This window comes from Falco punctatus (assembly GCF_963210335.1).
Source record: "Falco punctatus genome assembly, chromosome: 5".
Lineage (NCBI taxonomy): Eukaryota > Metazoa > Chordata > Aves > Falconiformes > Falconidae > Falco > Falco punctatus.
This window is the reverse complement of record NC_137584.1, coordinates 20,914,826-20,931,276: the sequence shown is the minus strand read 5'-3', so window position 1 is coordinate 20,931,276 and position 16,451 is coordinate 20,914,826. Positions and strand designations below refer to the sequence as shown.

General features: G+C 37.5%; 1 protein-coding gene across 6 annotated transcripts in view; it reads right to left on the bottom strand.

Annotated features, from left to right (window-relative positions):
• Positions 1-16,451, bottom strand: part of CSMD1 (CUB and Sushi multiple domains 1) — a 1,231,811-nt gene that overhangs the window by 869,798 nt on the left and 345,562 nt on the right. The gene's annotated exons all lie outside the window — the stretch shown is intronic.

Here is a 16,451-nt window from a genome sequence, read left to right as displayed (position 1 = left end):
CTGTGCTCTGTAAACATGCCTCATCATGTTAATTGTTGTGTCTATTCACACTCCTTGTCCTCCCAGGGTTCGTGACCTACAAGCTCGAGCACATTCCCCTCAGCTAACTGATTGCCATGCATGGTCCTAGTTTGCAGACCGCTCCTGCAACACATTACGTTCTTTACCCCAATGCAGTCTCTAAGACACCTGTGCATGCTCCAACAGAGAACACCGAAAGAAGGACTTGTTTGTATCTATTGAAGACAAAGAATTTTTTTGCTAGGACTCATTTCAAGATGAAGATAGGCAAATTCAAGACACCTAGAAGTAGATAACCAGGCCTTGACTCACACAGAGATATCTAGCACAATTTGAGATAGTGTGGACTATCCTGTCCGTCCTCCTACTGCTTCAGAAAAAGCATGTATCTCATATGTTCAATGTCATATACATTAAATGACCAGAAAACAAACAAAAAAAAAAAAAAACACAACCAAACACTTCTACTTAACAGCTTCAGAAAAATTACCTTACATTTCCCATCTCATTAGCAGTCTTACCTTTACACACAAAACAGAATTCTGGATAAACTATAGTTACATTGCAATACTGATTTTAAGATTATATCCTCAAAATTAATGAAATCATTTTGAGGAAAAATGTTTACATCCTTTATTGAAATATCACTGAAGACAATTCATTAGACCTGGCTGATACTAGTAAGATGCTGGTTTCTTAATGATTACTTTCATATAAAACCTAAGACACTACTACTGTCCCCCAAACACAAAACTATACCTATTACATCACTAGCTAATTTCTGTATTTTCCAATAGGTGTTTGTGATCCACTGGGTACAGGACAATGCATCAAAGCCACCTCTGGTTCAAATTTCATGCTGAAAGAGATTCTTGAATTCACACAGTGGAAGAGCTTATTAAAAAAATAATAATAATAATGCCAAAAACCCCAACAACAACACCACAAACAACATCAAAAAAGAAACAAAAACCCCAAAACAACGCACAGCAAAAATGCTTTGATATATTTTCAATCTGGATGGTTTAGACAATCCATGCCTTTAGAAAAATACTGCCTTTTAAATTTATTGTACAACTATGCTATAGTTCATTAATTGACATCAGGAACTGCAGAAAAGAACCATAAACAACGTGCTAGTACAGTTGTATCCCTGAACTTGAAATTCTTTGCAAAATTAGCCTTATTTAAGACCACTTTCATGGTCTTCCTTGCTTGAATTACACCAGTCAGGTGGTTCTCTACCTCTTTCCAGTTCTGAGCTTTGGAAACCAAATAGACTTGGATGAGTCAGAGATCAAAGTGAGGAGAGCTTTAAATACAGGTGAAGGCATACAGTCAAGGCAAAATAAGTCAGCAAAAAGCTTTCTGCAATTTCTTCCTTTTTAAACAACATTGTCTGCCATGTGCTAATTAGCTGTTTACTCTAATCTTCTCACCTTCTGTGTACTTGTCAACCTATTACTCCTTTTCCACCTCATTTACTCCAGTTCCAGAAATAACCAGGTTGAATTTTCCCCTCGATCTTCAAAATACAGAACTACCATGCAACTTGTCACATCTTACATTCAGACTTTTGTATGTTCTCTCACCTTCACTAGATGTTGCAATTTTTAGGGAAGCGGGTCTCTTGTTATATTTAATAAATTAGTCGTTATCATTACTGCCCTACATCTGGAGCATACAGTATGACAGTTCATTATTAATTTAGTGTACGTATTTTCTGATCTTTCTTACGTGTCTCTCCCTTCTGCGAGAAGGGATTCTGAGAGTTCTGGTTGTAAAGAGGTTTTTCTTCATATAGCACTACAATATTTCCTGGATCTAACGTTTTTTCTTGAAATAGAGGAAACTAGCATGCATTGTAGGGAACAGAAAGAAAATCAGGTTGAAACACACACACACAGAAAGACAGAAGCAGCTAGCCTCAACAGTTCACACTACATAGGGGATTATAAATTCCCGTCCCACCCACCCCCAAGAAGTTTTATCAATGCAGAACTATCATGCTTTAGCTACCTCATTTCTAACCAGTGTTTGCTTCACTTGGTATGGATTTTGTTCACATAAATGAACTTATCTGAGCACTGACTGGACACCCTAAGCTCTTGTTATGATTCCAGACCTACTGGCTTTGATTCTGTTATGATAATAAAGTATCACTCCTATAATATGGATTCTTTATCTACTCAATAAATATAATTGTTTCTGCAGTATCCCCCCTGAAATACTAGAAAATCATTCTTTAGGTTAACCAACATGAAAATCCACATTAAAGGAAGACAAACATATTCTTTTGTACCTTAAATCAGCGCACTTAAAGGTCTTACAGACATAGGAAAAGGCAAGTATGTGGTAAACTTCAAAGAATTAGTACATCAAATCTATTTTTTCAAGTTCTTTATATTACAGTGATCCTAAAAAGATTATGGAAAAGTCTCAAAAAGAAAAAATCTGTATTTCAGTCACTCAGCAGACTACCTGGGTGCCTCTACAGTAGCCTTGTTGCCTGAAATATTTCTGGAAGTGTTTTTTCATAGTATTCTAATAAATTCAGGGAGATCAAGCACCATGAGATTGAGTGCAAACAAAAACTAGATAGCAGATGAAAATCTAGAGTGTTACTCTTCAAACATTTCCAGAATTAAACACTACTAAGCTACCAAGTCATTTTCCCCCTCCCTTACTAATATTTTTGCTAGGTAGTTATAGCTCATGAATTATAACGTGTTTTGCACATTCATTTCATCATGTAGAAAACCCACACACCTTCACATGCTGCTTTACTTTAGATATGTGTCTTGGCAATTAACGTGTCGGCTTTCACTGCAACCAGAAAGGGAACTGTTTAGACAGACAAGTGTGTGTGCTAAGAAAGCAGAATCATTCCAAGTCCCATCTGCTAATAAAATTGTCATTTGATAAAACTGCACTACTTCATACTGAGCATATGGCAATACTTTAAGCTTAAAATACTACTTCCTTAACTTTCAGTAGCATTAATCTGCACAAAATGCACACACTAAAAGACTTTTTAATCACAGATGGGATATATTTGTCTCATCAATAAGGAAGAGACAGAACTTGTAATAGAACACACAGCAGTACACCAGTACTGAGTTTAGCTTCTGTTGGGGGTGGAAACAAAAAGAAACAAACCACCACCCATTTCATTCTCCATTGTCATTTCATAGATCTTGACATTCAGCCATTTCTAGTGATAAAAGTCTATAAATATACATATTTATTTATTTATTCCCAATAATGTAGCAATATGTCCAATTGGCTCAGCTCAGAACTTCTCCATACTCTTGTTTGTGAGGGCGTATTTTTGGACTTCCTGGTGCTAAACAGGTAGTGTGGTAAGTCCTGTGGGGGTTGGCAATATGGTTAGGGATCTGCAGCAAACTACATACAAGAAGCTGAAATAACAGATTTGTTGAGCCCTTTAAAAGACGACAACTAAAGGGTGAACCTTACTGCTGTCTTCAGCTACCTATTGAAGAGGTACAGAAAAAGCCAGTTTCTTTTGGGGAGCATAGAAAGGATGGGAGGCAATAGTCAAGGACCAACACTACAAACTCCAGTTTCATATTAGGAAAAAAACACCACCATGATAGTGGTGATACATTGAAACTGATGCCTAGAGAGGATATGGTTGGTATGTCTACCCTTGGAAATACTGTAAAAATAGTGTCCTGGAGAAGCATGATCTATCTTCATAATTGGCTCCAATGTCAGCAGGAGAAAAGATCAAATAACCGTAGGTCTTCCCTAACCCAGGTTATTTGAATTTGAATACCATAAATAAGGTATGGGCACAATTCCCCATCGTAAGAAGCTGCTGTAAGAAAAAAAGAGAACACTGAGCTATTTGAGGAAATACAGAAATACAATCTGATCAGCCTAAGAAGTTTTAGGTTCTTTGCATATGTTTATTAGGGATTGAACTTCTAGCTGCATGTAGTTACGAAATTTTCAGAAGTCCCAATGGCTCACATTGAAACTGACAGGCCTTCAAGCATAGTTAAAGCTGAACTGATCTTTGCAGGTGTTTTGAATACATCCGTGAAACAAAAACAGCTTCACTCCTCGCCAGTAAGAACTACTACATTCTTATTCCCAGATTCACTAGATTTTTTTAAACATTTTGCACTGCCCTCATGGTTGAAATTGTCAAATGAAGCTTTCCAGAACAGCTCTATCAGAAACAGCTACCAAGCATGAGGAGTGTTGTCTGATGAAACCACTAACAATAGTATGTACTGATTTCACAGTTGCCAAAAAACAGTGAGCAATTGCAAAGGAAAAATAGATGCATTCTCACCACTTTATTCGCTAGTTTATATATTGCTACAGCTGCCTGTAATACAAAGTGATATGTTCAGATTGCCACACATGACAAAATTTTGTCATGGTTTAACAAGATTTTCTGAGAAATTTAAGAGCCAAAAAAACCCCCACCTTAGAGGGAGAGGAGGGTCTGCACCCATGAGGACTGATTCTTTTTTCAGATCAGGCCAATTAATTCAATGAAGACACTGATATGGAGAAATAGTGTGAAATGGGGACAATGGACATCGATTGTGATTGTATATGTCTGCTCAGGAATGTGGGTATGGTGACTGGTCATGGGTGCGGTGTCTGGTCACATAGGCACACAGCTCTGAGGAGACAACTACAGTTTTTGAGGAGACGCCTGCCCCTCTTCCTCTAACAAAGGGGAGACAGGGAGACGCCTGCCCTTCTTTCTCTAACAAAGGGGCTATTTAAAAGAGAATGAGAAAAGATGAGAGACATTCAAATGCTATCTAGAGGGAGGGAGTGCTGTCTCCTTGCTGGAGAAGATTGGATGGTCACAAGAACATGAATCACCTACAAACCTGCAAGACCACCACATTCCAGGAAACGGACTGATAAGCTAATTAACCTACGAAGCGGGGTTTAGGTAACGAGTATGTATAGGCGTTAATTGAATATTCATTTGTTTCATTGTATAAATGTGGGATGGTTCGTCACTTCGGGCATGCACGCTTGTGGAGGAGCGATCCCGCGTGCATCTGGGCGCAATAAACATGCCTACTTTATAACTTTCGAGTTATAGAGTCTAATTCCGCACGTCAACACAATATTATAATTAAAAGGATAATCAGATCTGTTAAGCATTTTTAGAATTGTGCCTGACAAACACACACACACATACATAAGCTCTGCTCACATGTCTGCACAGCTTCTTTCCAGAAACATTCTCTGAGAATAACTACAACCTATTTGGCCAAGACAAAACATTCTTGCCTTAAATTAGCTATTGGATATCCCTTACGAAAGCTATTAGCCAAAAGGTTCAATGCTACTTACAACAAGGTAAAGTATAAGGCTAAGTTTCAATGAATTATCCTACAAGCAATTTTGGTCAAACCCAAGATGAATGAAAAACACTGGAGAATTTTATTTTTCTCCCTCAAAAGTGTGTAACTGAAAAACCTAACATTCCTCCCATTTTATCATAAAGTGATATAGGTCATTAACTGCCACAGGAAACAACAAATTGCTGTCTGCTATCACTGTCTTATCTGTTCAGGTTTTACATACTATGTCTCCAACATATTTCCTCAGAGGCGCCACCACCCCACAAGGCTGCAGGAGCCACCTGGAACCGGCTGGAACTGGCTGTGCCCAGCCCAGCCCAGGGCAGCCCCGGCCGCCCCTCACAGTGGTCCTGCAGCCCCCGCCAGCAGTACAGCCTCCATGATATGAGCAGAGAACACTTCAAAAGCATCATCTGTTTATATACACCTCAATTTTTAAGAAGTCAAATCATTAATATGCTATCTTAGTAATTTGAATCAGTTTAACTGCCTGAACACATCTGGATAGAAGAGAAGCTACTGCAGTAATTTACAAGAATGTGACAGTAACTCCAGTTATTCCACAGAAAATAGCAGCAACGCTATGAGAACAAACTGAAGCCACTTGCTATCGGCTGAGAAGAGTTACCCACAGGTTAAACCACCTATTGGTACAAAGGGCAGGAGACCAGCATACCCGTTCCAGCAAACCAGGCTGTTACCTGCCATGTGTGAAACCACAGAGGCCTGATCTTCAGCATTTACATCCATTCTGTTGCCAAGACAAAGTGAAGATTTAAAACCTGACTCAGATACCATCTCATACATAAAGGAACAAGGAGCTACTATATCATTAGCACAAGATCTGTAACTTGTAACTGATTTTTTGTCACAGAAGACAGGCCAAATATATATATATTTAACACTACTACCCTTGGTCTCAACTTTTTTAAGTCACAAGAAAAAGGGAAGACATACAGAACAAATCCAAGGTCAAGTTTTTCATTCAGAATCTCTAACTTGGTGGCTTATCTCAAGCTTACAGTAACACTGACTGTTCCCTTAAAAAAACTGTACAAGAAACACTAGCAAGCAGAGACCTAGCTCAGAGAGCACACCCAGGCTTCCACACAGGAATTACCTTGCTTCCTCACCTCTGCAGCACAAAGAAAATAGACAGCCACCCCTCCTCACATTGGTGTTATTCAGCTCTCTTTGCTAAGGGGGGGGGGGGGGGGGGGGGGGGGGGCGGCGAGACAGGGGGGGGAACCTAAACTCCCATAGCTCTCACATTTGTTACTCTGGCACTGCTGAAGTCTTCCTCAGTGCTGTGTTCTCCAGGGTCAAACTCTTCCACCTTCAGGTTCTCTCACATTGTAAGTCCAGAGCAACACCCCAACACTGCTATTCCAGTCCCTGACTTCCCCCCACCCCTCTCCTTAAGAAACTACCCTCAAAGCCCTCCTACCAGATGGCCACAAAATTTCTTCTACCTGCTGTCTCCCCTGCACCCCTCTCAGATGCTCCCCGATACCTCATTTGATTAATTAACATCAGGTGGCCTTCTATCCTGCTAACTAGAGACGGTTCAGGTGTGCAAACCACATCAGAAGGGCACTAGCATTAGCAGTACACAACAGGTTCATCTCTTACCTGGGTGCTCCTTCTTCTGCACTTTAAAATTTATAATCTCAGGTTAATAATTGGTTCTGAATAGGCAAGAAGTAGATTTTTTTAAAAAATCAAGACTTTCATACAGTGAAATACATGTAAAATTCTTCCATGGTAGTCATATGAAAACTTTCTGATATTTCCTGTGACTTTAGCTTAGCTAGGAATTACTTGCAGTAATTTAAAAATTACTGTTTTGCTGGTAAGGGAAGGATGGAAGCAACCAAAGACAAAGTTCTACCAGTAAAGTCTAGAAGGCTCATAATCAAAACTCACTGAGTTCAGTTACTATGCAGAAAGAAGCTGTAAGCTTAATGATTTTTATACATTTAGCCCTCAGAAAAAACAGCTGATTTCTCCAGGTGCCACCAAACAGCCACAATAGCAAGGCTCACATCTGCTACAGGAAGCCCCGATGCTGCAAAGCAGTAGCCAGTGACTGCAGTTACTGGCCATCAGTAAGGCAGCAAGAAAACATGAGATGCATTGGCCCATGCCAAGCCAGTATGTAGCCCCAAAGGGGACCGAAGTGGAGGCAGGTCCCAGGAAAGGGCTGGGGCTGAGGGCACTGAGGCAGCTGTGGCTGCTGGCAAAGGCCTGGCAGGTCTGGGCAGCTGGTAGGCTCCAGCATGGTGGGATCACTGGGCAGATCTGAGAGAGAGGAACTCCCAGAGCACTTGCTGTTGGTGGATAGACCCAGCAGGATTTGTTACACTGAGAAGAAACGGGCTTGCCTAATAGGAAATCACCACACTTCCCCATAGTCCCAGGCTCCAATGTAGTGCAAGCCACAGAAAAAAAAAGCCCGTTCCTGTCTGAAATACATGGCAGTCACTAAGACTTGTAGCTGCCACCTAAATAAACCGCTAGGTCATGGCACTGCACTACGGCTACACAGAAGCACCTTCTTTTCCTGTCAGACCTTAGCATTATATTACATCTTTTCTTATGATTTCTACCCGTTCTACACAAAATGCAGCCACAGAAATAGTTTCATATGCCTCTATCCTAAATGAGACTGAAAGAAAACAGCAGTTAATATAAAACTGGACAAGGTAGTGCTGTAAAAAGTGCCAAAAATAAAGTAGTACCATAAGCCATTATTGCCAGAGGGAGAAAAACAGTGTTTTACCTTTAAAAAGAAAGAAGTTATTTCAGTTACTGTAAAGCTAATGACTCTGTGCTCAAGAAAAAAGAACTGAAGCTTTAAGATCATACATTCCAGGTTAGCAATGACATGAGCAGACTACATTTCTGCCATGTGACAGTACACAGATAGTCAGGTGTGCTGGGTATGAGCCCAAACAGACCCAGTAGAAGTAAAATTACACAGATGCAAATTAAATTGTGATTTGAGTCAATAATTATATTCCAAAGAAATCCCATTTTTAGAAAACTATGTAAACAAGTTTCGCAGGCTGAATTATTTCCTCATGTCTGTTACCTCTAACTGTGTATCTGTTAGCTCATAAGAACAGTATGATGAGTTTAACAATAAAAAGTATAGTTGTAAGACCATTGTTAGTAAAAGATTACAGGTGAGTTCTAACATTTTTTAACTAAATGGAAATCAGGAATTGAGTCGGCATTACTAAGACCTCTCAGTGATTTTTCTACCTGTACCCTGTCAAAAAGTTTAAGATATAAACTTAGAAAACATTTGCATTATTTTTTTAAGCTTTATTATGTGAATTTTGTCTGTTTACCCTCACATATGGATTTCGCATCATGTTCAATCATCTTTTCAGTAGGTACATCAAATTAATCCACAACAGTGTATGCAAGTACTCTGTTATTTTACAAAACTTCAGTTGTGAAGCTAGCTTGCATTTCCTGTCATAAGGCTTTTGAGAGAGCTCTACGTCAGTTTGGAACAATGTTACAGCAATGAACAGTTGATTCAACTTCAAAATAAATGGTGAATTTTATTTGAAAACTTGTTTTATGGATCTGCTATAAATCATCCATAACATTGTAGAATATTCATGCTCCAACTTCTGAGTTATTTGGAAATGAAAAATGTATGGAAATCTTCATCTGAGAAAAAAACAAAACAAAAAAAGGAAACAAACCAGAACACCCAAAACCTCAAAACCCTGTCATAGGAATCAAATGGTATTTTATGCCTCCACTAAATGAAATCTAGAGAGAAAAAAAAGTCTGTGAAGAGGACTCTTTTTTTTCTCTTCACAGGCCAGCCACTAATAACTGAAAAATCACACGCATTTCCACCTCCCTAGGTTTTACAGGCTCACCTTATACTACAGCATCAGAGCACCTCCACAAAAACCAGTGAAATGAAGCCAGTGTAAATGGAAATGGAATGGTAACAAGTGGCTTAGAAGCCCTGTAACACACAAAAATTGCCTGAGGGGGGAAATAAATCAATTTCTGAAGCTTTCTTTTAACATTTTTACAAATTGGTTTACAGTAGTATTGCCAGCTGAAAAAAAACCCACTATTCCAGCCTTTTTGGTGGCACCACTTTAAGCAAAAGCCTCAAGGCAACGGAAAATATGCTGGCAAGTATTTGACTAGATCAGATTTTAGTACAAATGGTATGTTTTTCCTTTGAAGCAATAGGGAGGGAGGTATCTAAAAAAATATGTTACTATCCAAACAGGAGTGTATTTAAGAGTTTATATAGTGCTCAATGTTCCTTCTGTAAGGAAGACTAAAGATTTGTGCCTAGAACTTTATTCTGGCAATGTGCAAAGCTTCAAATGTGGCCTATGGTATGCAGTAAAATTTTGAATACTTACATGGATTTGCAGATTTCCATTATCTGTTTTGCACAGGCTAGACTATCTCATTTTTTTATTGCTCAATTCAAAATGCATACTAACATACCAATGACTGAAGTTATTCCCATTAGTAATCTGAGATCTGACTGTTCTTTTTTTTTTTATCGAGATACATACCCTTTTGGATTAATGAAATAAAATAGGTACTATAATTAAATATTTATATGTTTCTAAAGAATAAAATATTGTATTTTAGTATTTTCTAGTCTTTAGTATTTTTCAACTGCTTTTGCCAAAATGGGATTTTTTCCATATGTTTCTCATCAGATTTTCTTTAAGAAGAGGAAGAAAAAGTGATACAAAGTTATGAACAACCTAAGTTTAAAAAAAACCAAACAAAAACAAACAAAAACCCACACCTTTTTAGGCTTAATTTTGTTTACCTAAACGTATGCTCTCAGTAAAGCAATCAGATCCAAAATATTAGAAGGTACATGCTTTAGTGTTTCCACATCTTAGTTTCCCATTGCAAAATAAGGATAAAATGACAAACTAAAAAGATTCTTTTGAATTCAGAGGGATTGAACACATCTTCTATGAGGAAAGGCTGATAGAGTTGGGATTGTTCAGCCTGGAGAAGAGAAAGCTCTGGGGAGACCTTATTGCAGCCTTTCAATACTTAAAGGAGCTTCTAAGAAAGACGGGGACAAACTTTTCAATAGGGCCTGCTGCAACAGGATAGATTTAGAACAGCTATAAGGAAGAAAGTTTTTACAAGGAGAATGGTGAGGCACTAGCACAGGCTGCCCAGAGAGGTTGTAGATGCCCCATCCCTGGAAACATTCAAGGTCAGGTTGGATGGGGTTATGACCAACCTCATCTGGTTGAAGATGTCCCTACTCATTGCAGGGGGGTTGCATTAGATGACTTTTAAAGGTTCCTTGCAACCCAAACCATTCTATGATTTTATGGTTCTATGAATTCAAGTACATTGCAAATTGTAGATAGATCCAGAGTTTGGGGCTAGGATTGTTATATTAAGTACTTCAAATCAAAATAAAGCTAAAATAATGTGCTACTGTCTCATTTTGAGCAATTCGTTTAAGTGTAGGGGATCTCTAGATTGTTTATAGAGTTTGGAAGTGTTTGTTAGAGGTGTAAGACAAAAAATTCTGTACTTAAGGAAGAACAACCAATGAAGTCGTTCCAAAACCAAAAGCTTTTGGAGCAATAAAGTGAGACCTTTCCTTCACTCTCTGTGTCTTTCCAACCTAAGTATATTTTCAGCTTAAAGAATCTTCTCAGTGTTATTATGTTTTATACATATTATAAATATGCCCCTAGGAGTCTTTTCACTTGATAAAATAATGTATCCTGTTTCAGAACTGAGGAATGGATTTTCCTTCATTGTCACCTCATTATGACTTTGCTTTTTTTCCTGAAGTTAATTGTTCTGATGATTCTGTTTTTAAAGGGGTCAAGCTTTGACAGTTTTAAGACTCTCTGCACAAAGCTCACTATATTAACTTTCTGCTCCTATGTTTTACTCCCAAGAGCTATGGCATTCTTTTTTCTATGCAAACCTTTGAAGCCTGTCTATTATTTCTACCCATCATATCAGCGTTTAGTACAGTATACATCATTTAGTACTTGAATACCTCTTGTCAAAATTGCTGTCTGGCATGTTTATCTTTTATAAGTCGTCTATCAGGTATTTCAGTGGGTCATAAAGTTCACTTTACCTAAATTAAACTTTTAAAAAAAACCTTTTGCAGATAACTAGGTTTTGTATTTTCAAATGGCACTTAAAAGAAGGGGCTAGTGCAACTAATATGAAGTAATGGCCAATTCTGGAAATGTTTGAGAATTATGTGAGTTCTTTGGGCTAACTCTACACTTATTATATTAAGTATCATATACTTATATTTTCCTTCATTATATCACTTCTTATCTCCTTTGTACATATTTTGCAATATCCAAAACTCTCTGGAAGATAGTCGTCTGTGTAGTTCAGCGCTTCAGTTTAAATATTATTCCTATGTAGAGCAGGTGTAGTCTGTAAAAGGAAAGGGAGAGGTGCAGCACATACAAACATATCTGACATAGGCAATCAAGGTACAGAGAGGGATTTTCACCACTGAATCAATTTACAGTGCAGACAGGTGAGACTCAAGGGTAAAACAGTAATGCAGTTTCTTTCTCATCCTGTAATGAGGATCATATACTGTGGCAAAGACTCAGAATCCTTAAGAAAGCTGCACACTTAGTATGTAGCTATGAAAATTGGCACTGGTTGTTACTATATGCTGAAGAATTTAATTTTATATCTTTGCTGAGACTGTTACCTGTTCTAACAATATTTAACTAACACATTTTTAATATCTTTATTGTGCCATACCAGCACTTACCATTGTATTTATTTGGTATAGCAGTTAATGAATCTCAGAGGACACTGACTTTTATAACCAGGAGTTTTTTCTTAATTTTTAAAGCAAAAATCACATATGTTGATATGTCAGTTTATCATTATTTTCCGAATATCCTTGCTTCAAATATATCCTGTTGCAGTATATGGTGTAGTTTAATGTGCTGAATTCCCATTGTGATCTACCTCAAGTTGCTAGTATGCATACAGATTTTAATGATTATCCTCAAATTGCTGTCTTTATGGTTCCACCTTATCAATGTGCCCTCTGATCAGTAGATCTTCAACAAATTCAGAAGTAATGAAGCAGAACAAAGTCCTATTAAATTTAATAGTGAACAAATTTTGGTAGCTTCAGCCTGAAATATCACATCCCAAAAGTAAGTTTAGAAATATGTCTTAATTAAGAGAGATTTCATCTTGCTTTCTGAGCATTTTCTGTGCTTACACTTTAAGTCACCTCAGTAGAGGTTTGCCCTAGGATGCATAATTTGATGCTTGAGCTCCTCCTATCAGAACATTCTATCTTGTTCTCTTGTCCTCTAATCCTTACATATATAATATATCATTTCAGGGCTTATGATCATCATTGAGATTATCTATAGTAATATCATTTTTAGTTTGGAACAAATTGTTTCTTATGGATGACTTGCCCTAACAACTGTGTTTATGTGAGTCATATTTTGCTAGTTTAAAATGTTCACATTCAAAGTGCTTCTTCCAAAGAAAGGATGTATGCCAATTCTTTTTTGTTCATAATTTCAGCAAAGTTCCTGTTAAAAATGTGTGTGAATATTTATACATTAGCCCCAAGCAGTGGGTGTTACCTAGTTACCTGAAGCAAGGTACATATTAGGCAAATTCTACCATTAAGTGTTCAAGATCTCTGGAGGAAAGTGGCAATGCTCTGCATTATCTTTTAGGTTATTGCATGTCAACTACTCCCACACATGGTCTTGTGGGAGCTGGCTGAAGCTGCCCTTATTTACCCATGTGTGTTCAGATGATGTAGGATCCTGAATATCTGAACACAGGTAGTTCTGTTTACCTTTAACACAGTAGTGGATACCACCAGCACACTTAGGTGGTCTGCAGGTTCTGACATACGTTTCTACAGGCAGCCTAGAGGCTACAAGAAGGGCAGACGTAACATTCTTTCTTATGTAGGAAGTCAACGCTGACAGAATTGCTATTGCAGAAGAACTTTTTATTTTTATGCTTTCCATTTTAACCTATTCAGAATCTGACTCTTACTATCAAATTTTCTCACTAATTTGAACAGCTTTAGTTAAATGCATTGCTTAGAATTTCTTTGCATTTAGATATACTTTTATTGTCACTGGCTCATATTTATGAAGAACAGTCAGTAAGCTTGGCTTTTGCTCATGACAGTGTGTACTTCTCCAAATTATTATTTTAATATGGTGTAAGATGGCTTTGGTGAAATAGCTTCCCAAGTCTCTGAAGACCTTTGTGACCAGGAAAGGTTTTAAGGCCAAACCACTGAGGAAGATTCCACGTGCCTGTGGGACAGTCATGCCATAGGCTACAGCAGTACTTAGCTATTCCCTTGACAAGGTGTAAATATGGGGTTTACCTACCTTGCCAAGTAATAGGTGGCAGGGAAATGAGTAAGAGAAGTATGAAATGTCTAAGAAGCAGTAACTACAATTCAGATGGATGACGGAAGAAATACAAAAAGCAAGAGAACCACTGAGACCAAAATAATAATGGGCTTAAGAGGAGCCACCTATGCAACTGAGAAAGAAAAGCAGAAGGTCTGAGTGAAGACTGATTGTTCCAAAGAGATAAGGAAGAAAGAAACCGTGGAAAGGAATGTCTTGTTTTATGGGAAAAGAAGGTAGCTTTAGTTAACACTAAGAGAATTTGGCCGACCTGGCAAAGACTATCCCACCAATTCTCAGGAAGGGGTTATAGGGGACGTTAGTAGAGACTACTGAACACTGAACTGAATGACAAAAATCCATTTCTGATGGATTTCCTTTTTTTATTATTTCTATTTTATATTCTAGATTATATTAAGCTGCATGTAGCAAATGGAGTCAACCATTCTCCAGCATTTGGCTCCTACATAATCAACATCTAAACCAGTCTTTTTCTCTCCAATGACTTTGAAAAAAAGCCTAGGCAGATTAACCTGCACCACTATAAAGTTTGCCATTTTATCATACCCCTTACCAAAAAAAAAAGCCGCCTGGACTGAGAGATGAGATGGGGGTGAGAAAGACAACTGAGAAAACTGTGTAAGGTTAATGACAATTCTCTGTCCTAGTGAATAAGAAGAAAAAGGTAAATGCCAGCCAAGACGACAGAACACAAACTACTACGAATGCTGCCTTTCTTGCTGTTGCTGCTAATGAAACCATCATGGTTTACAGAAGTTAGGTTTACTCAGAGGTCAGTTATCAATGTGAACGCAGAGTTACTGTTTCAAACAACTGAACAAAAGTGAACCCTGAATGTCCAAATGCAAATTCACAAGGAAAGAGAAAACAGAAGAGGAAAAAAGTGGATACTTAGTGAAGTATTGCCCTAAAAATGGGGGGAAATAAGAAAAATAACAACTGGAAGGATCAAGAGGAATGCAAAGAAAAAGGAGAGCTATTGTTCTCTCTCATCATACTTTTTTAAGCCTCTTTCTCTTCTATTTTCTTTTGATTGATGATTTTTTATGCTTTTTTATACATTTTCTAAAAAATAAAAATTAAAAAAAAAAAACACCACCAAATGTTATTGGTGTGGGTTTTGGTTTTTCCTATCAACCACTTTGTACTTCCCATAATTCCATGTTACAATGGAAAGATTCGATTTACCTTCTCTCTGTTCTTTTTCTCTTCAGTTAGCTACGACTTATTTCAATGTCGGAGGGGGTGAGGGGTTCAAGGGTGGTGTGTTATCACATTTCCTTACTAGCAGACTCCAGTGTTTGCAGTCTGTCATTATTCACCATTCTTTTCCTTACAAACCTATATTTGATCGTGGTATGAAAGAGGTATATGGACCAAATAACCTAATGGAGTTGTTTCAGCCTTACCTGCTATAGATCTGTAGCTGCAGTTTTATTAACTGCTGGCCAAACACAAAACCTACCTTTTATTGATTTGTTGACAGAACAGTGTTACTTAATATTGAAGAATGAGAGCACTTTCATCTTTTAATTTCCATGTGTTTGGTAGTGTTAAAAGCTTTTATATTTTCTGTGTAATTTGATCTGGGATGCATCTTTTAATGAAGAAAATCCACCTATCAAAATAAGTCATTTTTCCTTTCATATTAGTAACTATTCTGTAAGTGGTTTTGGTTTTGTTACCATATTAAAAAAAAAACCAAACAACAACAACTGGTGTAAGAATACAGGTTCTCATGGAACATTTATTCTATTTAAGATATCTAAAGCAATTTTAGTGTGTTCTTTATGGCTACATTTCATTTTTTCTGCTCCCTCTAGATTCCTTGGTAAGAGATAGAGAAACTGTGATTCCTTTCTGGATATGTGTACTTGGGAAATGTTTTTTTCTGTTCTATGAAAATACTCACATTTTAAAAAAAGAAGTCCTTTTTTTGTTTCTTGACAATAACAAGAATTTGTGGGATGTCATCTTTTTCCTGTGACAGGGAGTTTTGAGACTTCAAAGAATGATGAATAAAAATTGGACAGATTTAACTTTCCTTGCTCTCAGGAGGTAATTCCTGAAAAATTGCCTATTCTGATACAGGTGGTAGCAGCTGCAATAGTAGTGTCTTTTTTGTTGTAAGAAAAAAATAGCCCTGAAGTTTTGAGCTATTTCCTTTTCTATATTTTACTGAATTAAGTACAAGCATACAAAATATTAATAAAATAGTGCCTTTTCCATTGAAAAAGACCTCTCAGTGGAAGACTCAGTAATTCTAACCATATCCTTCATCTAGGAGACAAATTGAGTTATGACTGTCCAGAATAATACATATAATTTTGCAAATCACAGCATCTTAGATTTACATTAACTGTGTGGTGATTGAGAGGTAAAGAATTTAAAGATCCACAGCAGATAATGCACTGACAAAATCTGGAAGTCAGCAGATCTAAATTCCCTAATGATTTGACTACATGAAAAGGAAGTGTCAGACAGGAGGGAAACTACTAGCAGTGTGTTCAAATCCAGGTTTTGGACTAGTCTTATCATTTTTTTTATTAACAGCTGAACAAAATAGCAGGAGCATGACAGTGAAACAAAATTAAAC